Here is a 27,579-nt window from a genome sequence, read left to right as displayed (position 1 = left end):
GTGGCGCCCGGTGCAACAGTCTATTTTGGCCCCCCCTTCCCCATGACTTTCTTCTCCATGAATTTCCTCACTATCAATCTCCACCAGTGCACCTCTCTGACATACATTTCACTTTTTTATAGTGCTGCTCACAGTTCTCTCACACTCAGTTCTGTGATCTGCATGGTACAAATTCTTTGCAGCAATCACATTAACCCTACTCACTACTATAGGATGAGTCCAAACTGCAAGTAAAAGTGGTGGTTTTGCAGGGCTGTGAGGGGATGTGTGAGTGTATGAATAGATGCATGAGTGGGAGTGGGAGTGGTCATGTGGGTGTGTGAATGGGTGTGTGAGTGGGTGTGTGTAGGTCCGTGAGTGGGTGTATTTTTCTAATTGGGCTCTGGATCCCCAGATCCATTGCGGAATCACATGGGGTACTATGCTGGATCCATGGATCCTTGCACGCCCCCCTCCAATTTCCTGCTCATGAGGGGTCCCCCTCGGACCCCTCCATCAGTCCTACAGGGTCAGGATACCTATATCCTGAACGCTTATATCCTATTTCATTGTTATTCCACCCCCTCCGGACCAAGTGCCAATTGCAAAAAAGGCAGCCAAAACGTTGGTGTCAGGTTGCATCCAGCCAATCATGGCATTGCTTTTGCCTTGCAGTGTGTGAGTGTATGAGTTGGTATGTGAGTGTGTGTGTGAGTGGCTCCGTGAATGGGTGTGTGAGTAGTTTTGTGGCTCTTTGAGTGGGTGTGTGTTTTATGGGTGTGCAAGTGGGTGTGTGAGTGGTTGTGTGGGTGTGTAAGTGCTGTGTGGGTTTGTGAATGGGTTTGCAAGTGGTTATGTGGTTGAGTGAGTGGGTGTGTGAGAGTGTGAATGGGTGTTTGAGTGGGTGTGTGATTGGCTGTGTGAGTATGTACGTGGGTGTATGAGTATGACTAGGTGTGTTAATGGGTGTGTGGGTCTGTGACTGGGTGTGGTATTGGTTTCGTGGATATATGTGTGGGAGTGTGACTTTGTGAATGGGTGTGTGTGTGTCTGTTAGTAGGTGTTTTTTTAATTGGCCTCTGGATCCACAGATCCATTGTAGAGTCACATAGGTGGCCACACTGAGCACTGGAGTGGATCTGCAGATCCTTGTGTGCCCCAAACATTTATTTGGGCAATTTCTTACCCATGAGGGGTCCCTCCAGACCCCCCTATCAGTTTTATGGGTCAAGATACCTGTCTCTTAACACCTCATATCATATTTCACAAAATGGTGGCCGCAAATTTCCTGACAGGTTGAAGCCAACCAATCACGGCATTGTTGTTGGTGCGTGGATCTGGGGATCCCTGGTGGAGCCACATCTTTAGATATACATACATAATTTTTCTTTAATAATCCAAAACTACTGAACAGTTGTACATCACATTTCAGAAATAGATCTTTCTGGACCAAGACTTAGCTTTCTGCCAAATGTGGTGTAATTCCGTCCAGCGGTTCGGGCTGTAGTCATGTCTAAAATCCCAAAGGGAAATTGCATGGAAAAAACGCATTTCAAGACCCTCCCTTTTTCTTGGCCCCCGCTTGACGAATCACATCCAAACTTTCCAGACAGGAAGCTAAAATGAGAGGCAAACAAGTTTTGAAAATTTCATCAAGATTCATCAAACGGCCCCAAAGTTAGTAGCTAAACAAAAAATGCCTTTCCTATGAAAACTAGGTCCTGTCTATAGCTTCAGACTGGCAATTGCCAGTTGATAATATATATATATATATATATATATATATATATATATATATATTCCTTCGCCAGATGACATATGACCCTATAGACACTTTTCAAGATACTGTAGTTTGGAAATTAAAGAAACTAAGAAGAGGTAGGAACGGGAGAAAGAGAAATCTCACTTAGAAGCAAAAGCTGGCTGTAGATTACCTAGCTCCCTAGCTAAAGACAAGAGCATTGTAATTTGCACCGCAGACTAGGGGGGCAATATTGTACAGTTGGACAGAGATTAATACCTCAAGGAGGCTATGAGGTTATGAGACAATTGTCCCAGAGGGATTGTTATGAACTTATTACGAGAGTGAAGTGTAACAACATTCTCCTCCAGTGTTGGTATAAACCTGAAGAATAGAGATATGGGGGTTTCTGAGAGCAAAAGGAGTTAGATTTTTTAGCGTATAACCACCAATAATCCTAGCTCTTTCATGCCTATTGCCTATGACACACAATTCAAAGCAACCCCCCAGAAGACTTGTATCATCAAGAAGTAGTGCTCTGGAGAATACTTTCTACATTGACCACTTTCTTAGAAATTGGGTAGGGTGTAGGGCTTGGAATAGGCTGAAAACTATTTGTTGATGGCGTTTGATGTGAATGCACGTAATACTTCAACTGAGCATTTTGTTAGGAATTCTGCTTAAGGCCATTTTATGCATTTTATGCAGGCAAGATGCACTTGGAAATGATGCAATTCAGTTTGACTAACGATATATTTCTCCTGAATGGATCATTGTACAAGCAATTAAAAGGGACTGCCATGGGTACTTGTTTCACCTCAAGTTGTGAAAATTTGTTCATGGACTAGTGGGTGGTACAGGTGGCCATGGCGAGTGAGGTCACAATAGATTTGAACAAGGCTCTACTCTGGCTACGCAACATTGATTATTTATTTATTTATTTATATATATAGGTCCAAACTGGGGTGGCATGGAGAGCAAAAGAACGATGGATTAAACCCAGATCTGTGACTGGGGGTGAGTGTTTGCATTGTTCAGCACTCCGTTTATCATCCTTTTGTGTTGCTAAAGTAGCCCTAAGTGGGAAGGGTATGCCCAGACGTTGGTCCCTTGCTCACTGTGCCACTGGATTCAAGCTAGCCTGGCTGATGAAGGGTGAAACTCTAAAACCAGTCCCAGGATGCCTGTTTCCGGTCCAGGGAAGACCTGGCTTGGCAGTTCGAGCTGGACTGTTCCCTTGAGGAACAGGGTCAAGACTGATTTGCATATGGCTGGGTCCAAACTGGGGTGGCATGGTGAGCAAAAGAACGATGGATTAAACCCAGATCTGTGACTGGGGGTGAGTGTTTGCATTGTTCAGCACTCCGTCCATCATCCTTTTGTGTTGCTAAAGTTGCCCTTAATGGGAAGGGTATTCCCAGACCTAGGTCCCTTGCTCACTGTGCCACTGGATTCAAGCTAGCCTGGCTGATGAAGGGTGAAACCCTGAAACCGGTCCCAGGACGCTTGTTTCCAGTCCAGGTAGGACCTGGCTTGGCAGTTCGGGTTGGACTGTTCCCATGAGGAACAGGGTCAAGACTGATTTGCATATGGCTGGGTCCAAACTGGGATGGCATGGTGAGCAAAAGAACGATGGATTAAACCCAGATCTGCGACTGGGGGTGAGTGTTTGCATTGTTCAGCACTCCGTGTTGCTAAAGTTGCCCTAAGTGGGAAGGGTATGCCCAGACGTGGGTCCCTTGCTCACTGTGGCACTGGATTCAAGCTAGCCTGGCTGATGAAGGGTAAAACCCTGAAACCAGTCCCAGGATGCTTGTTTCCGGTCCAGGGAGGACCTGGCTTGGCAGTTCATGCTGACTGTTCCCACGAGGAACATGGTCAAGACTGATTTGTATATGGCTGGGTCCAAACTGGGGTGGCATGGTGAGCAAAAGAACGATGGATTAAACTCAGATCTGTGACTGGGGGTGAGTGTTTGCATTGTTCAGCACTCCGTCCATCATCCTTTTGTGTTGCTCTGGTAAAATCCCAGACATCATCCACAAACTTTAGAGAATACTTAAGAGTGATCTTGTGTGGGGGGACCTTCTTGTGGATAACCCTAGTATCACATATAGAAGAGGCTGCTTACTAAGGCATGAGCTCATGCGTAGAGACATCAGTCTGATGCAGGACAGGAGATTGGGTAACCTCAAAGGTTTCTACTCATGCAAGAAATGTAAAGCATACAAAAACAGCAGTAGTAAAAGAAAATATTTGGTACTTTTTAGCAAGGATACGAAAAGTATAAAATCAGTTATTGACATGTACTACATATTATGTGACATACATCTTAGAATGTCCCTGTGGAAAGATATATGTGGAAGCATCATCCACCAGGCTGGGTAAAGGGTGCTGGAACATATGCGAGCTATTGACAGTAATGATTTGGAGTACCCAGTAGTTAGACATTTCCATGCAACACATTTTAGTAATAGAAATTCGCTTTCCTTTTTCTGGTTGAACAGATACCAAGAAAATTGAGAGGTGGTAATTGGAACTTGACTCCCAGAAGATGAGGATCCTGGTACATTATTGACCTTGAGATTAAGAACCCACAGGAGCTCAACGCAGAGGAAGAGGTCAAGATACACTTAGAACAGTAACCTTCTTTCGGGGGGGGGTATTCTGCCATATATGAGTTGACCATGCTATGCTGTGTCCATTAAAAAACTACACAAATTTTAAAAAAGCATTCATGTTCATCAAGGATATAAATAAAGACCTACAAGGGCACTGCAATCGTAATCATATCCAAATAGTTGGAAAACCGTAAATTATGGTAATGGGAAAGATGTAAGTGTAAAGGATTTACTGATATGCCACACAGAATTTTTCCAGTTGTATTGAGTAAGACTCAGTGACTGACTCTGGCTTTGTTTGACAGCTAATAATGATATTTGGAGCACCATGCAAAGGCCTAAATGTCACACACAGATCTGCCCACAAGTAATCCTAATGTTGTCACTTTTAATACTCTTGATTTCTGAACTCATGAAAGTTCATTATCTTTAGATATACCACAGGTACAACATTTGGTTTATGGGTGTCAGAGCATGGTACATGTACTTTGGTGGCTTAACAGGTTGTTTTGGTAGTATTGGTCACCATCAGTGGTTATATAAAACAATTTCTAAGTATGAGGAATTATTTTCCACTGGTACCATAATATTGTAGCATGTCCCTGGGTGCTGGGAATCCAACTCACCACAGTTTTTCTCACCCCAACCTCACTAGTCTGCACCCAATCAACATATGCTCCCAATAACCAGTGTCAATGAAGATGAGCGTGGGGCGCTGAGGGTCAAGCCAGATTTAATGCGCTTCCTCAGAAGTTCCAAATGAAAGCACTTGGTTGACTCGTGATGCCTCTTGAGATTTGGAGTTTCCACATGACTGCCGGACGTTTTGGGCATGATAATATGGTCATACTCAAACTGCCACTCACAGTGTTTTCCAGATGCTTTAATGGTAGTTCTGAATTAAGGCTCCTAGAATCTAAGACCACAAAATGTAGGAAACCTTGCTCAAGATTGAATCTACCTGTTTTTATCTTCCGACCCTGCTTGTCCTTCTGAAGACCTTCCACTTTGAAAAATATACTTATAAAAAGAAAAGGGCACATAAGTACAATTCAGCAGATCATCAGGGTAAGGTGCAGGTGCCGGGTTTTACTACTCAGCCTATCTGATTGAGACCCTGCAGAAAGGTGAAGGTAACATGAAGGACTAAGAAAAGATATTGTTAGTCAATAATAGAAACAGTTGTGCAAGGGAAGTGAGCCTAAATAAGTCAAACGTTTTTAAGTGGAATCAGTTTCTTCTAGATAAAGAGATATTCCCTACATGTGTGTTTGACAGTAAGGAACATTTCCTTAAAGAAAAAGGTGTGAATCAACACCTTCCTAAAACACCACAAGTTGGTTTAAAGGTATTAACATGAGAACATACTCAGTGCGCTCTTTGGGGGAGAACAGCTTACAGCTGGTACTCCTAGAAGAGGGTCCAGTGACATTGGTGAAGTGGCAGTGAGTGCATGTTCTTACTGATTATGTATGTGTATTTCTTCAGAGCATTCATAAATAACTCAACCTTTAACATCTCAAAGCCCACGCTGAGAAAGGAAACCTTTAGGTAGGTTACTAGGCTGTCCTAGACAGTGCACACTGGGAGACTAGAAACTAGTGGAAGTCACATGTTCAAACCATTGAGTGTTTTCTTTTGATAATGCCACAACTACACATGTTCTCAGCCAGAAGGAAACACCCATAGAGCAGTCACAAGAGGACCTCGACCCAGCCACAACCACAGGCAACGGCGCTCGGTGCTACTCATTCTTCCCCTTTTCTTCTCAACCCTCCTTTCCCCTGCTCTCCTCAGATCGGCCTTCAGGTTCTTTTTGCAGGCTGGTTTAGAGCACTAGCAGAAAGAAAGGCAAGGCATCTCTGGATGTATGCCACTCCTTCAGGAAGATGTGCACAGGTAACTGTTCAAACCAGACACTAGGCAGGCTGGATACTCCTGTCCCATTAGTGTGAACCACAATTTGATCAACTTGGTTCAGTTGTAGTTGTGGTTTGCAGTGGGGATATTTACTCATGTTTGGATATGCTATGGATGGGAAGAGCTGACTTTACTAATGGTTAAATAGCTTTTGACTCAGTAGATATAAATTTGATTCTTTGGATGGCTTTTTGAGTACTTCCATACTATGCTTTTAAATAGTAATATTTGACACTGGTTGACGTACAGGAGTCACTCCCACTCCTAGGCTGGAATGCCCAGGGTCACAATAAAACTAAAAAGTTCATGCAGGTGCTAGCTTGAATTGATAGACACAATGTTAACTTGACCTGCTCCATGTGACAAATCTGCACCAGCGCAGTCAAGATTCCTTTGCCATCAAACAGCACACAAACATATATCTTCTTGTATAACTCTCATTCTAGAGTGGTGATCTTGTTCATTTGTAAATGTCTGGGGTTTGTGACACTGAAAATCATCACAGTAGGATGGGAGATATGTCATAGTGAAGGGGGACCAGGGACTGAAGTACTTACACATCTTAAGATATATGACCCAAACACAAAATGTCCTCGCTTTTATGATGAGAGTCTGGAGAAATAAAGAGAATATCAGCCATTAGTATTACCTGGGTAGATACGTTACTACAATATTGGCCCTCTGATTTGGTCTGTCGGGGCAATCACTTAAAAAACTCTCCATGTCTGCTATGGCAGTCATGTAGATCATGAAAATACAAGTTCCAATAGACGTATGGCTGTGTAACTACTTAACAGTGAAGCAATTCACATGCTATCCTCCTGTCCATGAACCACGCTTACATAATAATTAAAGGCTGCCATCATGCTGACTAGCAAATTGTGCAAAGGAATACATAGAATACACTTAGACCACTCCAAAATACCACTCTTAACGAATTTCTGTCACAGCTCCTCGATTATGCAGTTGGTACTTTGGATCTGAAGTACTCATCAACAGTTGTTTTAGAGAGAAAATTCTAATGGTATTGAAGTTTTCTGTTGTAAATTTGGTATCAGTTACAAGTGTGAAGGTAAGCTAAGAAACCCTTAGGGTATACATATGGGGAATATATATCTCTAAGGAGGCAGGATGTTGAAGACAATATGCATGCAACTAGATATTGTGGAACCAGAACTCAGGATGCTGGAACCATGTATGCCACTTCATCAAACAACGTTTCCTTAGCAGATATTGCCATTAAATTCAAGCAAAGTCTCAATCTCCTAAAGAATGTTTTGAAGTGGGTGCAGGCCGGCCTATGTTGTGTGGGGGACAGGAATAGTAGAACACTGACCTGGCTTCTTGGTGGTCTTCCTGGTCAGAGAACTATCTCACATGCTCCTGCTCCTTTAAGACAATGACACTTTGATACCAACTGTAAATTACAACTCTTTTTTGCTTATTAAACACACGTATACACCTCTCGAGTCTAAGCTACAGGTGCACAGTGGCAAGCCAAACCATCACCCCTTCACAAAAACTCTCCAACAACTTCTTCAACTTATTCCATGAAAAAATCACCAAGATCTATAGCAGCTTCGAACATCAGGCACCCTTCATCGACCTTCCCAACCTGCTAACCTTATCAACCAAAGACTACCAACTGACACCGTGGAATCCTCTTCCCATCGAGGACACATCAGTATTATTGGAGACAGCTCACTCAGGTGCTGCCACAGACCATTGCCACACCATATCTGTAACCTGGGAAGAGCCACGATCAGAGCTGCACTCACTTCCATCTTTAACTTCTCTCTCAAAACAGCTACCTTACGAGATATATAGAAACATGCCAAAATCACTGCACTCCTTACAAAACTCACAGCTGATCTTGAAGTACTCAGCAACTACCAACCCATCTCGCTGCTCCCTTTTAAAGTTAAAGTAAATGAGGAGACCACCAAAAGACGACACTTGGATCACCTAGAGTGCTACAAGCTCTTAGATGACTCTCAGTCAGGATTCTGAAACAACCACAGCACCAAAACAGCCATCATCGCTGTCACAGACAACATATGCACCATCCTCGACTGTGTACAGACCACTACCCTCATCCTCCTAAAATTCTGATGACCAGGTTATTGGGCACATAATCTGACTTTAACCATCTCTCTGAGCTCATTTTTTCAGCACGATCCACATGCTGTACTACTCTCTTCGACAAGAGTTCATGCTAAGGGTCAACTGTGTAACATAATAACCATCTCTCAGAGTACAAGAAATGCTTGTCTGTTGTCCTATTTAGGCCATGTGTAAGCCAAGACCTTTTAAAAAAAAAAAATAATCTTAAAACAAAATATATGCATACATACGTACATAGAGGGTCTTAAGCCATTGGTCTTCACCTGTTGTGAGTGCAACAGTCATTCAAAACTTTCCTCCGCCTACTATAGTAAACGCCTCCCATTGTATAAAGCATGGGACAGCCCAGGTTCGTCGGAAGCTCTTCTCACTGTGAGTGACCTCATTTTGCTTGTGCACATTCACCTAAAAACGATACCTCTTTAGTCCAGAGTTGGTAGTCCAATCAGGATTGTTTTTTTTCTTAATTGTCTTGTGGTGCCACTGACCTCCCTGCGAATCTTTGCCTAAAATATTTATTTGAATGTACCGTTTTAATAAACAGATCCCTTGCCCTGCATACCCAGTGAAACACACCACCCTTGCATTTATTGAACCTAAACAAATATTTGCAACGTTTTTTTTGTTTCGTGCCCTTTGGGGCATATACTGCTAGCATGGTACCTAATAATGTACATGTTTTTGTTTCGATCCCAGCTGGACCCTGTTCTTTCATACACGACCTTTACAGATATTGGCGATGCAATTTTCAAAAGAACAAATTGTATGGCGACATGAACATTTTATTTACTACCAGGAGAGTCTTACTTATGTGCACTGGCGTGTCAGAAAACATTACTACACGCTGTTTATGTACACCTCGGTCTCTTGCTTTATTTCAAATGTTCATGCATGTCCAATAATAAAACTTTCAAATAACTACAACTATATATTACCAGAACCCCCCTGCGGCGCAGTGTGTGTGACCTAAGGTGTTAAGACGCCCAGCTGTTATTTGCAATGTTTATTGTTCAAATGCAGACAAGGCCATGCATTTGAATAAATAATCTTTGCAGAAAGTGGTAATAAATTACATTTTAAACCAGGATTCGGTCTGGTGACACCATGTGTGTTTTTCATTAGCTGAAATAATCTTTCTTCTCTTTGTATGTCTCTTCTTTTACAAAAATAGATCCTACTTATGGCAGTTGCTGGAGTCTGTTGTGTACTAAACACATCCACATCAAAACTCTGGGGCAGATGACTGAGATTGGGCTGGAAATGAAGCCAGAGCGGGTAACTCTGGCAGCCGCACCCCATGATAAAGTTAGAATGCGGACTTGCTCATTTCTCTCAAGCACCGAATTGCAGCACTATATTCCAGCCAGTCCTTTAGGAGCCAGCCATATATAAACAATGCTAATATCACTCAACTTAGTCTCAAAATCAAATGCTAAGTATGCAGAAGCAATACTGGCTGCCCAAATCGCCTAAAGAATCGCAATTTAAAAAACATCAACTATTATTACATGTAGCGAGCATCATCAGTGAGCACCCTTACTAACCTTCAGATTAGAATAGCATGTCTGGACTTCATGAAAAAGTAATTTAGTGAACCCAAATTTAGAAAAATATCTAGCTATGGCTCTATCAAAATTAGCGGTTGGTACCTACGGACAAAAGCAAACAGACATAACAATCAGTAACATCATGTTAACCCTTGCCTCAGTATGGTTCAGCAAGCTGTGACAGTCTTAGCCAATTGGACATCAGTTCGGTCAGCAAGGCAAAGAAAAAGCAAAGTCTCTTCATGCAGTTCAGAAAAGATTAATAGCTAAACGCTCAAGAAGAATGGGGAGAATGGCGCATCTCCTCTCTCTGCAGTCTGGCTACGTTAGATTTCCCACAACTACTTCCCATATTGCCATTGGTCAAAGAATTGTATGTTTGCATTTAGTCCATTGAAAGTAGAACCCCAAATCTAAGAATTTACTAGTACACGGTTCACGTTGATGATTGGCTCCTCTTCTCCTGTTCCCATCGTTGGGTTTGTCAGGTATAAATATTGTATCGGCTTACACACCAGTCACTGCATCCATTGTCTACACCTGAGAAGGTCGCCTTTACACACACTAAGGTATACATTGTATCCCTAACTGGTACACCATATTTCTAGCAAACAGTTCTCATTTCATGACAAAGATTTTCAGCTACTGGCATTTGGTCAACACAGTGGAAAATCACAATTTAATTCTCTAAGCAGCCATTTTAACTTGCCTAAGAAATGCAGCTTGACATGAGGCCATGCAACTAGGCCCAAGACCTCGCTAAATGAAGGCCTATGAATAATAAAGCAAATATATAATAAATAACCTTCAATATGACATACTACTACATTAATCAAAACATGAGCTCAACATTTTACAATAATACGCTGTTAATAAGTACACTTCGTGAACATTGGCAATCCCTCAAGTAGCACAACTTCAAATGTGTGTATTACTTCTCTACATTAACTCATTTTCAATGCAAACTCAACACTCAGAATACATGTATGTTCCTTAGTAAAATTCAGAGTTAGCACAACTACCATCCATAGCTGTATCACCACCAGCACGACTATCATCCTTACCACTTTTCCCGCCACTATAATGCTCTCAATTGTTTGTGTGTGTGGGTACAAAAGCATTGTGCGTTTAATGTTGTTTTGTGTATGTACATGAAAGAGTATTGTAGAAATAAATGAATGACATAGTGTGTGTCACCGTTAACAAAAGCCAGACCTATATCCTTTGCGACTGCTTGTTATTATTGGCTTAGCAGTAAAGCCCATTTTGTCTTCCAGTCATACAAGAAGTTAGGGGCATATTTCTGGAAAAGTGGCGCTTCGTTCATGATGCACCACTTTTCTAGCGCCCCATTGAGTCCCCCTAATGACATCATTTGTGAGCCATATTTACAGTACAGCGTACCATGGTGGTTGTGTCCACATTAGCATCATACTTTATGGCACAACTGTGGCACGTTGCTGGATAAGCACCATAAATTATGAGGCTAATGCAGCACAGTACAGCGAGACGTATTTTTTTCAATGGAAGCATCATCTTAACACCTGCCTAATGATGCTAAAAATGGCGTAGTGAGATCTAGTAAATTTCATTGTGCCTTTTTTCTGGGCCTCCCTATGTGGGAACAACCCCCTTGCACAAATTATGCCTGGCACAGGCATAATGTGGCACAAGGGTTTACAAAGTGGCGCAATGCTTGCATTACACCACTTTGTAAATATGGCACGTAGGAAATGCCACCTTAACACCACATTTGCATAAAAAATGGCTCAAATGTGGTGCAAGGTGCCACTAAGAGCATCATAAATATGCCCCTTGCTACGTCCGGTTACAATAATTGGGTTATATTTGAAATGTCCTCACTTACTCCAATATTATGCAAATTCCAATTTGGCTACCCCTTAAAAGGTATTACGGTACTATTAACTACCAAGGTATCCAGTTTAACAGAGCTGTAGAAACCATGTGAGGGTAAGTTACATGGATCAATTAAAAAAATTGGAAACGTCGACAGGTGGATGAAGCAGCCACTGTGAACCTGTGCACACTGCTATTAGGAAAATGCTAAAAGTTTTTTAATTTATATTTGCTAGTCTCCTTAATTCCTCTATCCAACTCTTTTTTTGATAAACTGAGATCAGGTTTGCTAGGTGATTCAGGGCAAGTAAGCAGGTGAGAGTCAAGTGCACTTATTTTTCCGCATTAGATGTTAACCAAGTGGGAAAAACACAGAGCTCTTAAAGTCCGGAGAAGAAAAAGATATCAAAATCATCTCAAAAGGAGAAAGCAAGAGCCAGCAAGTGTGAGATAAAAGAGAAAGGAGTGTCTACAATAAATTAAGGAGGCTTGAGGAGGATTTAAGGCTACCAGCCTTGGTATTGCACAGGGCTCTCCCATCTTCGGTGGGGCCTGCACATGGCCAATTTTGCCAAGCTGGGAGCTCCTGGTTGGAGGGTTGTGCCCGACCTCCAAATTTGGATCCCGTTGATTGAGAGAGAGCATCAGCGTGGCCCAGGAAGCACTGCTAGTGCTTCCTGGTCACTCACACACAGATGAACCTTGAGGCTAGCACTGGCCCTTGGGGGAAGGGGAGTGGAGTCTGAGGGCTGAGGGGCTGCCCAAGGTAGGTATCCTGACAGACAGGTGGGCCCCTGCACAAACATTGCACTTAGGAACATGATCTTGAAAGGGGGTTAGGTTGCTCCCATATGGAGAGCCTACCCCCGGGCCACCTAGACGTGGGTGGTGCAACGACTGGGGTGCCTCCATAAGAATCATTCCTGACCTCATCCGCAGTCACTGAAATGGTTAAGCAGGAACAGATTTTAGCTAATGCTAAAAACTCAAATGTCTCTGCATACTCTGTTGAGGTTAGGCATACAAAAGAACTTTGTAAATTAATATGTAAATAACTTGGGTGTTACTGCATAAAGAATTCTGGTTGCTTTAAATTTAGAGTTGTGTTTCTGTTGTAAATAAAATATGGCTGGAGGTTTATGAACCCCTGTAGGAGGCTGGACTGGCTTGTAGTGAGTACCAAGGGGTTCTTGCACCTTGCACCAGGCCCAGTTATCCCTTATTAGTGTATAGGGTGTCTAGCAGCTTAGGCTGATAGATAATGGTAGCTTAGCAGAGCAGCTTAGGCTGAACTAGGAGACGAGTGAAGCTCCTACAGTACCACTTAGTGTCATATGCACAATATCATAAGAAAACACAATACACAGTTATACTAAAAATAAAGGTACTTTATTTTTATGACAATATGCCAAAGTATCTTAGAGTGTACCCTCAGTGAGAGGATAGGAAATATACACAAGATATATGTACACAATACCAAAAATATGCAGTATAGTCTTAGAAAACAGTGCAAACAATGTATAGTTACAATAGGATGCAATGGGGAAACATAGGGATAGGGGCAACACAAACCATATACTCCAAAAGTGGAATGCGAACCACGAATGGACCCCAAACCTATGTGACCTTGTAGAGGGTCGCTGGGACTATTAGAAAATAGTGAGAGTTAGAAAAATAACCCTCCCCAAGACCCTGAAAAGTGAGTGCAAAGTGCACTAAAGTTCCCCTAAGGACAAAGAAGTCGTGATAGAGGAATAATGCAGGAAAGACACAAACCAACAGTGCAACAACGATGGATTTCCAATCTAGGGTACCTGTGGAACAAGGGGACCAAGTCCAAAAGTCACAAGCAAGTCGGAGATGGGCAGATGCCCAGGAAATGCCAGCTGTGGGTGCAAAGAAGCTTCTACTGGACAGAAGAAGCTGAGGTTTCTGCAGGAACAAAAAGGGCTAGAGACTTCCCCTTTGGTGGACGGATCCCTCTCGCCGTAGAGAGTTGTGCAGAAGTGTTTTCCTGCCAAAAGAACACCAACAAGCCTTGCTAGCTGCAAATCGTGCAGTTAGCGTTTTTGGACGCTGCTGTGGCCCAGGAGGGACCAGGAGGTCGCAAATTGGACCAGGAGGTAGAGGGGACATCGAGCAAGACAAGGAGCCCTCTTAGCAGCAGGTAGCACCCGGAGAAGTGCCAGAAACAGGCACTACAAGGATGCGTGAAACAGTGCTCACCCGAAGTTACACAAAGGAGTCCCACGTCGCCGGAGACCAACTTAGAAAGTCGTGCAATGCAGGTTAGAGTGCCGTGGACCCAGGCTTGGCTGTGCACAAAGGATTTCCGCCGGAAGTGCACAGGGGCTTGAGAAGTTGCAAAAGTCGCGGTTACCAACAATGCAGTCTGGCGTGGGGAGGCAAGGACTTACCTCCACCAAACTTGGACTGAAGAGTCACTGGACTGTGGGAGTCACTTGGACAGAGTTGCTGGATTCAAGGGACCTCGCTCGTCATGCTGAGAGGAGACCCGAGGGACCAGTAATGCAGCTTTTTGGTGCCTGCGGTTGCAGGGGGAAGATTCCGTCGACCCACAGGAGATTTCTTCGCAGCTTCTAGTGCAGAGAGGAGGCAGACTACCCCCACAGCATGCACCACCAGGAAAACAGTCGAGAAGGCGGGAGGATCAGCGTTACAGAGTTGCAGTAGTCGTCTTTGCTACTATGTTGCAGGTTTGCAGGCTTCCAGCGCGGTCAGCAGTCGATTCCTTGGCAGAAGGTGAAGAGAGAGATGCAGAGGAACTCGGATGAGCTCTTGCATTCGTTATCTAAAGTTTCCCCAGAGACAGAGACCCTAAATAGCCAGAAAAGAGGGTTTGGCTACCTAGGAGAGAGGATAGGCTACTAACACCTGAAGGAGCCTATCAGAAGGAGTCTCTGACGTCACCTGGTGGCACTGGCCACTCAGAGCAGTCCAGTGTGCCAGCAGCACCTCTGTTTCCAAGATGGCAGAGGTCTGGAGCACACTGGAGGAGCTCTGGACACCTCCCAGGGGAGGTGCAGGTCAGGGGAGTGGTCACTCCCCTTTCCTTTGTCCAGTTTCGCGCCAGAGCAGGGCTAAGGGGTCCCTGAACCGGTGTAGACTGACTTATGCAGAATTGGGCACATCTGTGCCCAAGAAAGCATTTCCAGAGGCTGGGGGAGGCTAACCCTCCCCTGTCTTCACACCATTTTCCAAAGGGAGAGGGTGTAACACCCTCTCTCAGAGGAAGTCCTTTGTTCTGCCATCCTGGAACAAGCCTGGCTTGACCCCAGGGGGGCAGAAACCTGTCTGAGGGGTTGGCAGCAGCAGCAGCTGCAGTGAAACCCCAGGAAAGGCAGTTTGGCAGTACCAGGGTCTGTGCTTCAGACCACTGGGATCATGGAATTGTGCCAACAATGCCAGGATGGCATAGAGGGGGCAATTCCATGATCTTAGACATGTTACATGGCCATATTCGGAGTTACCATTGTGAAGCTACATATAGGTATTGACCTATATGTAGTGCACCCATGTAATGGTGTCACCGCACTCACAAAGTTCAGGGAATTGGCCCTGAACAATGTGGGGGCACCTTGGCTAGTGCCAGGGTGCCCTCACACTAAGTAACTTTGCACCTAACCTTTACCAGGTAAAGGTTAGACATATAGGTGACTTATAAGTTACTTAAGTGCAGTGTAAAATGGCTCTGAAATAACGTGGACGTTATTTCACTCAGGCTGCAGTGGCAGGCCTGTGTAAGAATTGTCAGAGCTCCCTATGGGTGGCAAAAGAAATGCTGCAGCCCATAGGGATCTCCTGGAACCCCAATACCCTGGGTACCTCAGTACCATATACTAGGGAATTATAAGGGTGTTACAGAAAGCCAATGTAAATTGGTAAAATTGGTCACTAGCCTGTTAGTGACAATTTGAAAGAAATGAGAGAGCATAACCACTGAGGTTCTGGTTAGCAGAGCCTCAGTGAGACAGTTAGGCATCACACAGGGAATACATACTTATAGGTCACAAACTTATGAGCACTGGGGTCCTGACTAGCAGGGTCCCAGTGACACATAACAAACATACTGAAAACATAGGGTTTTCACTATGAGCACTGGGCCCTGGCTGGCAGGATCCCAGTGAGACAGTGAAAACACCCTGACATACTCTCACAAACAGGCCTAAAGTGGGGGTAACAAGGCTAGAAAGAGGCTACTTTCTCACACCCCCTAACCCAAAAAGTTGAGGTTTACTTCTCCAAAGTAATTGTGGACTGCATGGAGGGGGATTGGTGGAGGAAAGGGGTTGGCGGGAGGACTCAGAGGTATCTGCCCATGTGGGAGCAGGGCCTTTATTTGCATTCAAAGCAGTGTTTCGGGCACAGCACTCTTTATTTCACAAATTACTGCAGGTCGCCCGACACAGGGAAACTTGCAGACCCATTTGTCTCTTGTGATATATAGCTTTGAAAGAAAAATACCCTAGTTTCTGGTTTAAGCTTCAATTCTAAGCATAGGCTTCTCCAAGTTTGTTCACTAAAAACATATTGCCTACAGGAACCCAAAGAAAGATTTGTGCAGTGAAGCCTACACATAGGCCTTGGCATGCTCAAGCTAGGACAGGTGATTTACTTTAATTATGTTGTTTCTTATACCTCTCCTGGATAATCCTAATATACCTTTGACTCTAGAGAAAGGATATAAGACAATCATTCAGGGTATGAAGACTTGGTGGTGAGTGATCTTGTTTCAGAAGGTAAATATCCATTGTTGCTTCGACCCATAGGAGAGGTGACTCACCATCAGTGATGGGATTGTGCTTCTGACTGCCTCATACATTGAAAGCACTTTATCCAACTCCCTCTAGCCCACAGCACAAGCGTGAGGTGCCTATTAAAGTAATCATGACTACTGAGCCAAAACTATAGGCTTGCTTCCTGTACACTGTACCCCTAATAAGCTGTTTCTGAAGGACCCAGAGACAAGGGTATTTTGGGAGATGGAGCTGGGAACTGCTTCCACTGATGGTATTTTGGGATTTCATTGTAGATACGTTTGGGAAATTTCTATAAAAAGTAGGTACAGACACATACATCATTTAAATATATTGTTTGACTTAAATATCATGCCTTAAATATTGTTTTACAAAAATATCATGTCATTATTAGTAGATTGTTTCAATAGTAATTCAAATGGGTGGTATTTCTGTAAAGAATATTTAGGATACAATATTTATGTCAGATGATATCATGTCCAAAATGTTCCTCTACCACACCCTGCAGTGCTGTGGTGGATAATTTCTATACCTTGCCTAATCATGCCAAACAATTGATTTTTTGACTGCAGCTATTTCACATCTGGTAGACAATTGCAGAAATTGACATTCATTGCTTTTAAATTGTTGCCTTCACCGGGTTTGCAGCAAATATTGCCAATATCAGCAGGAGGTGTGTCACAATAGCTTTGCTTGTGGCAAAGTGTAGGGTGGCTAAGTGGTGGTGTCACTCCCAACTAAAGTTATGGGCTGGGTAGGTGATTGTATGGTGCAAGGAATAGGCAAATGTATATGCTGTTAAGATCAACAAAGCCATCACAATCAATCATCTTGCATAGTTGGCAAACAAGCTTAATGTCTCTGGTGGCTCTTGGCACACTCGATTAGAATGAATATTAAAAGGGTAAAAAAAGAAACAACAATAGAGCATGCCTTTTCCACCTCTGCACTCAGATCTGGGACAACATCCCTGTATCCATCAGGACTGCCCAACAGCGCTCTCACTTCTTCAAAGAACATTACATCACAATCGGTAAATCATCCACAACCCAGGTACCTCTCCTATCACTTGTTGACTTTATGCTTGCACCAGCGTGCCTGGTCCTTAGTAAACATACAAGGGGACGTGTATAGGCCGATGAACCTTTTGGATCGCATAGAGTATCCTAGCCCTGTAGCGACCAATGTTATCAGTATTCATTATAACCAATCAATGACCACTTCCAGAATGTTTAATCATTAATCAATTAAATCAACATTTCATGAATAACCACAACTCAATATACGTTTTAGCAATTTTATTTCCCTATTTGTTACACTTCTAAGTCATAAGGTTAATTCAAACTTTATTCAATTCACTCAAAATTAATTAATTAATGACCACCAATAACATAATCTAATTAGAACTTGAGAAAACATATGCTCGAATGCTTAAGCATAAGCCAACAAAGATGAATATAACAGCATTAATAGCAGAGTTCAGCGATCAGTTTGCCAATCGTTCGTCACTGTCAGCGTCACCCAAAGGAACCTTACCTAACTTAGATTAGCATTAGCATGTGGAACTTCATGCGAAAACAATTTAGAACACGAATTTAGAAAACATCTAGCTAAAAGAAAAACTATTTAAACAGTGCAGTTGGTACCTAGAAAGAAAGGCACAAAAGTTAACAATCACATTGTCATAGCTACCTATTCACAGAATGGATTAGCAACAAAGTCAGTCTTCGTCTTCAGCTCATCAATCGATCAGCAACGCATCAGGCTCTCAAGAGCATAAGACCAATGACAGAATCTCAAATCGCATCTTCCGACATCTAATATCTCCATCAGTTCTCCCCTCACATCTGAATGTTTTGCCCTTTGTCATGACTTTTTATTAAGGTTACCCAGTCCATCCCCCTAACTCCTAATTGGTCAGTCAATCACCAGTTATTACCCTAACCAATAATGCTTATTTTACAAATCTATAAGTTTGAATATTACGCCGTTCCCAAGGTGTTGATTGGTTCACTGTACAATGTCTTCATCATCCGGCTCATCAGGCATCGAAAATGTTGCATCTTCTTCTTCAGTCAGTGTCTCTGTTGTTCGAGTCCTGGGAAAGTACATCTTGTCTGTTCTACACAACATATGTTGCAATTTGATTCACTCATCTCCTGTCCGTCGGTACATTGCAGAAAATTCTAGCTAAGCAGACTTCATTAACATGAGAAGTTCAGGGACAGTTCAATACATTAGCTTCCCTATGGTGGTAGTAATTCAGCTTCTGCATGAGGCCTGGCAAAACTAGGCCACAACTTCAGCTAAGTTAGCTCTACAATATAATGCAAAACATATGTTATACAACTTTATATGACACATTACTACATTATTATTATACGTTTTCAATATTTCACACATTTTTTAGTCATTTTAGTATAACTCGTGAATGATGGAAGCCACTCTTCCTGGGCACATTTTCAAACGTGCACATTAATTTTTCTACATTTAATTTTTACTATAATTTTCTTGTTAATTAAAATGCATAACACTCATTCATATTTCAAATTAACATATCTGCGTCAACACTTGTCTTTGACCCTGTACAGAGTGCTCCACTGCCTTGTGGCTACGTTCGTGCAACAGAAATACCAGATGTCTGACAGAATATCGGTCCAAAATATATGGTGCAAACAGAATATCATGTAAAAAATATCAAGGATCTAAATATTGAGAAGGTAAGCGGAAATATTCAAGAACAGATTTACTATTCCTAGCTCCACAGCTACGCACCTTGAAGATATGTATATTGTCAAAGTACATATATGTGAAGTTAATTGTAGCAAAACTTTGCTTAATCTTAAAAACTTACCTTCACAATATTTTTGTCCTCAATACTCTTGACACAATATTTTGCCAACTCAATATTTTTTCCACAATATTTTGTCAAAAAATCTGAAATATCATATACAGACATACATATACTTTTATCTCTGCAGCTATATATATAATATATATTTAAGAGCCCTTCCACCACTATTAATTGCCTCAGAAGAATAGTAGTGACATACTGCTAGTTTCTTGATATTGCCAAGTATACCACATACATATTGCAAATGTCTCTATACTGAAAAACCAATCACAGGGGATATAGTGACAGGCACTCACCAGTATTCAGTCTCTCCCAGTTGATATGCCATCTTCGCAACACTGCTGTCTTCTCATTTTAAGGTCACAGATCACATAAACAAGAAGCAACACGCAAGTGACAATGCTACTGCCTTACACACCACGTCTGTGCCTCTCATGTGTGACAGCCAGATGTCATATCATCCGCCAACAGCACCAGAGACAAACTATCTGAGGTTGAAGAGGGCTTGCCTCTACTGCTAAGGTTGGGTACAACAGATCTAGGAAAATGCTGCCTCACAGTCAGTGGACATACAACCTGAACACCTGCCACTGTGCTTCAGCAGCGAAAACACAAGGTGATTCACAAAACCTCTTAAACGGTTGGGCCCACGTGTAATTCTCTGCCTCATGCAATACACACCTCCAAATGACACATACTTGGGGCACTTGCCACAATGTGCTACACACAATACCATGGGAGGAGATCTGCCCTTAAAATGAAAATACTGCTCACACCTCACACTAAAAGAACAATTTGCACATAAACATGATTGTCTGTTTTGCAAACACCGCTGCACTAAATAGCTAGTTACACAATACTGGGACTCACTCGACATCCTAAGGGAACCCTGATTCGGATACCAATGAAAGTTGCAACCTGAATCGGGATTACAATAAGTGCAGTAATACTAGGCACGAATGTTATCAGGTACGTAAAACTTGGAGAAATTTCTGTGAGGAAAATGCTCACACATTATGAGTTTTATACCTCTGAATGGAGAAAACACGCAATATTACCGCTTTCTTCTACATTTAGGCCCTCATTGGTAGTCCCTATTTATCTCCTCGGGGAAATACCAGGCTGGATTTAAGCATACTGGCTGGTATTTCCGCTTAAAATGAGTGGAATTGTAAAAAAAAATCCCACGGAATTTGGAATAACATGCATATCTGGTATTGTCATGTTAAGACACTTAAATTAAAATAACACTGGGATGTTACCTAATCTGGCTCTATAACTGCCTCTGGCAGTCTGGGGCCTGGGAATGTCTTGCTTTTGCTCGATAACTGCCAGTCTGTCATGCTTAAAGTGTGCGTTATTACATTTACTGAATAAGACAAAAGAATAAATACATAAAAATACATTTGAGCTGAAAATAAAATGGTAGCTGGCTAGAGAGGGACTGACCTTCGGTGCATGTTCGGCTGTGATCAATGAATGAGTTTAGGATAGAGCCCTTCTGTCAGCCTCACCAAGAAAATGATGCCTGTGATTTGGTTAAGTACACTTATCTGAATATCAATCAGGAAGTATAGCGAATATTATACCTTATGAAGGCTCTCTATAGTACAGAGGCATTGATGTCTGCGTGGCACACCTCATCCGGCTCACTACAGGCGACAGCTGCACAATACACGTCACAGCTTTATTTACTCTTGACTTGTACTTTTTCCAAGTTAGAAGATGTTAGGTTCAGATGGAAACCTTGGTTCATTGGAGACGCAAGGAACTAGATTTGTTGACAAAGTAGGTAAGGCGACATTCATACCAGTATTTGGACTATGCTAAAGGGGAAATGCATGCTTTTAGGTGGTCTCCTCTGGAGAAGCTAGGTGGGAGATGTCACATTAGAGAAATGTTTTCTTAAAGCAAGCCCATTTTATGTCACTCTTCTGATCTTTCAGTTTTAGTCTGTGTTCTCACTTCTCTTCCGTTTCTAACTTATTGTAATTCTGATCTCCCGCAATGGCACTTCTAAAATGATTTCTGACCTTGTCCCTTTCTTTCATTGTCACACTTCTGTGCCTCACTTCTCATTTTTTCATTATCGGTCAACTCTTGCCTGTGGTAAGTGGGCGAGTTTTCACCATGTTACGCCTCAGTTTTCATCCATGGATCTTCCTAATGGAACAGCAAGGATGCCATGGCCCCTCATGTATGCAAGGGAAATGCCCCCACCCTTAATTTAGTAGTAAAACACAGACATTATTTGGGTCCAGATGGCCATTCGCACCCCTGTACCCAGTGCAACTGTACCTGCTGCACCACTGATAGCTAGGTTCTCGAGTCTCCTATTTCATCTCTTCCCACATCACCGCATTGATCTAATTTCCTCTGTTGTCAATATAATCTTTAACCTATACCTCTCCTCTAGCCTCCTTTATGCATCTGATCTGCTCTATTTCCTACTCCTGTTTTGTTTTATCGTCACTCACTTTATCTCTGAGTTTCTACCATTTAGTCAAATACCTATAACAATCTGTGATCTTTTTCCATGTTTCTCCTCTGATATTCCTCTTAGATCGTTTTCCTGAGCCATCCCTGCATTTTGTCCCTGTGCCATTTCTCACATGCCTTTGCCGTTTTACTGTACTGGGTTCTTCCTACAGCTACCGTTCAACTCTTTTTCTTTATCCCTCTTCTGACCTTCTTTCTGTAGTAATTATCTAATATTTTCCAGTAGTTTGACTTTAACCCCTTTATATTTCTCCAGTTTTATCTTCTTTCCCAACTCTTTTTTCTGTGTTTTATCCTATGTCATGCTACTTATCGGTTCCATCTACAAAAAGTAAATTTCTCAATGAGGTTCATTTTTCCTGTTTCATAACTCCTTGTCAAATTGTTGTAGAGCTGACTTGATCAATAAAATGCGTCATCCTAATTTCAGTGGTTATTGAATACTTCAGCAGAATAATGATTGTAGGAGAAAAAGCGAAGAATGATCAAATATTAAATTATATAAATATAAATTGCTAATTCCAAACACAGTGGCCTATGTTCGTAGCATTCTCTTCGCTAGGACTGTGTTTTAGCAGGAGAATGATTGTGCGAGTGACTCCTTCTGTGATAGAATTCTAAAAGCATGCCTTACTGGTGATCAAATAAAATTCTTTCAGCATGTGCTGTATCTCCACAAGTTACTTAATGTAAATGCTTTGCAGCTAGGTGACTTCACACATGCACAGGGGCGTAGCTTTAGGGACGTTATTGTGGTGTTACCAGGGGTGCAAATAGACCTGAAAATCTGGGGCGAGTCTAACACTCCCAGCCTGGGCCGGCTCTGATGCTGGTGGCGCCCGGAGCGACAGTCTATTTTAGAGCCCCCTCCCCCATGACTTCCTTCTCCATGAAGTTCCTCACTACCACTCTCCAACAGTGCACCTCATCTCTCTTTAGCCTCTCTGACATGCATTTCACTTTTTTATAGTGCTGCTCATAATTCACTCACACTCAGTTCTGTAATCGACAAGTTACAAATTCTTTGCAGCAGGCGCATTAACCCTCCCCACTACTTTAAGATGAGTCCAAACTGCAAGTAGACAAAATTCAGATCTCTCTCCAGTAGGATATTTTCATTTTTATTGTTGCTGAAAACTGCTGGATGCACAAGGAAGTTCATCTGCTTTTAAACCAAAAGTTATTTTTAACATAGACTACCACTAAAGTCAGTGGCAGGTTTGGCTGCACAGGTCGCACCACCCTAAAGCCAGCCCTGCTCCCAGAAATGAGGCAGGACAGGTATTTCCAGAAATGGGTTCAGAGCTAACCTCACAGCCCTTGTGGGAGGAAGTGACCAATTGTGCAGTTTAAATATACTGGACAAACCTGAAAGTATAACAAACATTTCTTTGTAGATTTGACACTGTTCCTAGGCTTCAACTCATTGCAGGTCCAGAAAAACGCCCCTGACCCATAGTTGACTGAAGGTATATATTTAGTTTACCCAATGAGATGTTGTAAAATATTCATGGGTAAACCTATCCTTATGTACAATATCAAAATATTATGTTTAGTAGCAGTGCTCAATTTGAGCCAGTAGTTCAAGATGTCTGCGTGGCACACCTCATCCGGCTCACTGCAGATGACAGCTGCACAATACACGTCACAGCTTTATTTACTCTTGACTTATACTTTTTCCAAGTTAGAAGGTGTTAGGTTGAGATGGAAACCTTGGTTTATTGAAGATGCAAGGAACTAGATTTGTTAACAAAGTAGGTAAGGCGACATTCGTACTAGTATTTGAACAATGCTAAAGGGGAAATGCATGCAGTTAGGTGGTCTCCTCTAGAGAAGCTTGATGGGAGACGTTACATTAGAGAAATATTTTCTTAAAGCAAGCCCATTTTATGTCACTCTTCTGATCTTTCATTTTTAGTCTGTGTTTTCAATTCCCTTCCGTGTCATCTAATTCATTGTCACTCTGATCTCCTGCAATGGCACTCCTAAAATGATTTCTGACCTTGTCCCTCTCTTTCATTGTCACACTTCTGTGCCTCACTCCTCACTTTTTCATTATCGGTCAACTCTTGCTTGTGGTAAGTGGGTGAGTTTTCACCATGTTACGCCTCAGTTTTCATCCATGAGTCTTCCTAGTGGAACAGCAAGGATGCCATGGCCCCCAATGTATGCAAGGGAAATGCCCCCCACCCTTAGTTTAGTAGTAAAACTTAGCTATAATTTGGGCCCAGATGTCCGTTCGCACCTCGGTGCCCAGTACAACTGTACCTGCTGCACCACTGATAGCTAGGTTCCCGACTGTCCCGTTTCATCTCTTCCCACATCACCGCATTGATATAATTTCCTCTGTTGTCAATATAATCTCTTACCTATACCCCTCTTCTAGCCTCCGTTATGCATCTGATCCGCTTTTTTTTCTTACTCCTGTTTTTTTTAGCATGTTATCTACTATATCACTGTGTTTCTACTATTTTTACTCCTGTTTTTTTTATCATGTTATCTACTATATCACTGTGTTTCTACTATTTAATTAAATCCCTATGAACACCTGTGATCGCTTTCAATGTGCCTCCTCTGCTATTCCTTTGTTCTTCATGTGATCGTTTTCCTGAGACACCCCTGCATTTTGTCCCTGTGACACCTCTCACATGCCTTTGTAGCTTCACTCTACCTGGCTCTTCCTAGACCTACCTTTCAACTCTTTTTTTTTTTCTCCATCCCTCCTCTGACCTTTTTTCTTTAGCATTCATCTGATATATTTCTGTGGTTTGACTTTAACCCCTTTATATTTCTCCAGTTTTATCTTCTTTCCCAACTTTTGTTTCTCTTTTTATCCAATGTCACGCCACTTATCGTTTCCATCTACTTAACGTACATTTCTTATTGAGGTTAATTTTTTCCTGTTTCATAACTCATTGTCAAATTGTTGTAGAGCTGACTTGATCAATAACGTGCTTTGTCATAATTTCAGTAGGTATTGAGTACTGCAGCAGAAGAATGATTTTAAGAGAAAGAGGGAAGAATGATTAAATAATAATTACATTATATAAATAGGAAATGCTCCTTCCAAATGCAGTGTCCTATGTTCATGACATTCTCTTAGCTAGGACTGTGTGTTAGCAGAAGAAAGAATGTGCGAGTGACCCCTTCTGTGATAGAGTTCTAAAAGCATGAATTACTGGAGATCAAATACAATTCTTTCAGCATGTGCTGTATCACCACAAGATACTGAATGGAAATGCTTTGCAGTGTAGTATATTGACTCATGAACAGAGGTGCAGCTTCAGGGGAGTTTTTGGGGTGTTACTAGGGGCGCAACTAGACCTGAACTTCTGGGGTGGGACTAACACTCCCAGCCAGCACAGTCTATTTTGGCCCCCCTTCCCCATGACTTTCTTCTCCATGAATTTCCTCACTATCACTCTCCACCAGTGCACCTCTCTGACATACATTTCACTTTTTTATAGTGGTGCTCACAGTTCTCTCACACTCAGTTCTGTGATCTGCATGGTACAAATTCTTTGCAGCAGTCACATTAACCCTCCTCACTACTATAGGATGAGTCCAAACTGCAAGTAAAAGTGGTGGTTTAGCAGGGCTGTGAGGGGATGTGTGAGTGTATGAATAGATGCATGAGTGGGGGTGGGAGTGGTCATGTGGGTGTGTGAATGGGTGTGTGAGTGGGTGTGTGTGGGTCTGTGAGTGGGTGTATTTTTCTAATTGGGCTCTGGATCCCCAGATCCATTGCGGAATCACATGGGGTACTATGCTGGATCCATGGATCCTTGCACACCCCCCTCCAATTTCCTGCTCATGAGGGGTCCCCCACGGACCCCTCCATCAGTCCTACAGGGTCAGGATACCTATATCCTGACCGCTTATATCCTATTTCATTGTTATTCCACCTCCTTCGGACCAAGTGCCAATTGCAAAAAAGGCAGCCAAAACGTTGGTGTCAGGTTGCATCCAGCCAATCATGGCATTGCTTTTGCCTTGCAGTGTGTGAGTGTATGAGTTGGTATGTGAGTGCGTGTGTGAGTGGCTCCGTGAATGGGTGTGTGAGTAGTCTTGTGGCTCTTTGAGTGGGTGTGTGTTTTATGGGTGTGCAAGTGGGTGTGTGAGTGGTTGTGTTGGTGTGTAAGTGCAGTGTGGGTTTGTGAATGGGTTTGCAAGTGGTTTTGTGGTTGAGTGAGTGGGTGTGTGAGAGTGTGAATGGGTGTTTGAGTGGGTGTGTGATTGGCTGTGTGAGTATGTACGTGGGTGTATGAGTATGACTAGGTGTGTTAATGGGTGTGTGGGTCTGTGACTGGGTTTGGTATTGGTTTCGTGGATATATGTGTGGGTGTGTGACTTTGTGAATGGGTGTGTGTGTGTCTGTTAGTAGGTGTTTTTTTATTTGGCCTCTGGATCCACAGATCCATCGTAGAGTCACATAGGTTGCCACGGTGAGCACTGGAGTGGATCTGCAGATCCTTGTGAGCCCCAAAAAAATATTTGGGCAATTTCTTATCCATGAAGGGTCCCTCGAGACCCCCCTATCAGTTCAATGGGTCAGGATACCTGTATCTTAACACCTTATATCATATTTCACAAAATGGTGGCCGCAAATTTCCAGACAGGTTGCAACCAACCAATCACGGCATTGTTGTTGGTGCGTGGATCTGGGGATCCATGGTGGAGCCACATCTTTAGATATACATACATCATTTTTCTTTAATAATCCAAAACTACTGAACAGATGTACATCAAATTTCAGAAATAGAACTTTCTGGACCAAGACGTAGCTTTCTGCCAAATGTGGTGTAATTCCGTCCGGCGGTTCGGGCTGTAGTCATGTCTAAAATCCCAAAGGGAAATTGCATGGGAAAAACGCATTTCAAGACCCTCCCTTTTTCTTGGCCCCCGCTTGACAGTGCACACTGGGAGACTAGAAACTAGTGGAAGTCACATTTTCAAGCCATTGAGTGTTTTCTTTTGATAGTGCCACAACTACACATGTTCTCGGCCAGAAGGAAACACCCATAGAGAAGTCACAAGAGGACCTCGACCCAGCCACAACCACAGGCAACGGCGCTCGGTACTACTCATTCTTCCCCTTTTCTTCTTAACCCTCTTTTCCCCTGCTCTTCTCAGATCGGCCTTCAGGTTCTTTTTGCAGGCTGGTTTAGAGCACTAGCAGAGAGAAAGGCAAGGCATCTCTGGATGTGTGCCACTCCTTCAGGAAGATGTGCACAGGTAAATGTTCAAAGCAGACGCTGGGCAGGCTGGATACTCCTGTCCCATTAGTGTGAATCACAATTTGATCAACTTGGTTCAGTTGTAGTTTTGGTTTGCAGTGGGGATATTTACTCATGTTTGGGTATGCTATGGATGGGAGGAGCTGACTTTATTAATGGTTAAATAGCTTTTGACTCAGTAGATATAAATTTGATTCTTTGGATGGCTTTTTGAGTACTTCCATTTAATGCTTTTAAATAGTAATATTTGACACTGGTTGACGTACAGGAGTCACTCCCACTCCTAGGCTGGAATGCCCAGGGTCACAATAAAACTAAAAAGTTCATGCAGGTGCTAGCTTGAATTGATAGACACAATGTTAACCTGACCTGCTTCATGTGACAAATCTGCACCAGCACAGTCAAGATTCATTTGCCATCAA

General features: G+C 42.6%; 1 protein-coding gene across 1 annotated transcript in view; it reads left to right on the top strand.

Moving 5' to 3' along the window:
- The first annotated feature begins 21,148 nt into the window (after positions 1-21,148).
- The window catches only part of LOC138265683 (alpha-1,4-N-acetylglucosaminyltransferase-like), a 410,672-nt gene continuing 404,241 nt past the window's right edge, over positions 21,149-27,579 (top strand). Inside the window, exon 1 of the mRNA XM_069213614.1 lies at positions 21,149-21,213. The gene's annotated coding sequence lies outside the window, so the exon portion shown is untranslated. The remainder of the gene's footprint in view (positions 21,214-27,579) is intronic.

The sequence above is a fragment of the Pleurodeles waltl genome, chromosome 11, assembly GCF_031143425.1.
Source record: "Pleurodeles waltl isolate 20211129_DDA chromosome 11, aPleWal1.hap1.20221129, whole genome shotgun sequence".
NCBI lineage: Eukaryota > Metazoa > Chordata > Amphibia > Caudata > Salamandridae > Pleurodeles > Pleurodeles waltl.
Note: the sequence above shows the minus strand (reverse complement) of the source record. Positions and strands in the feature narration are given on the sequence as shown.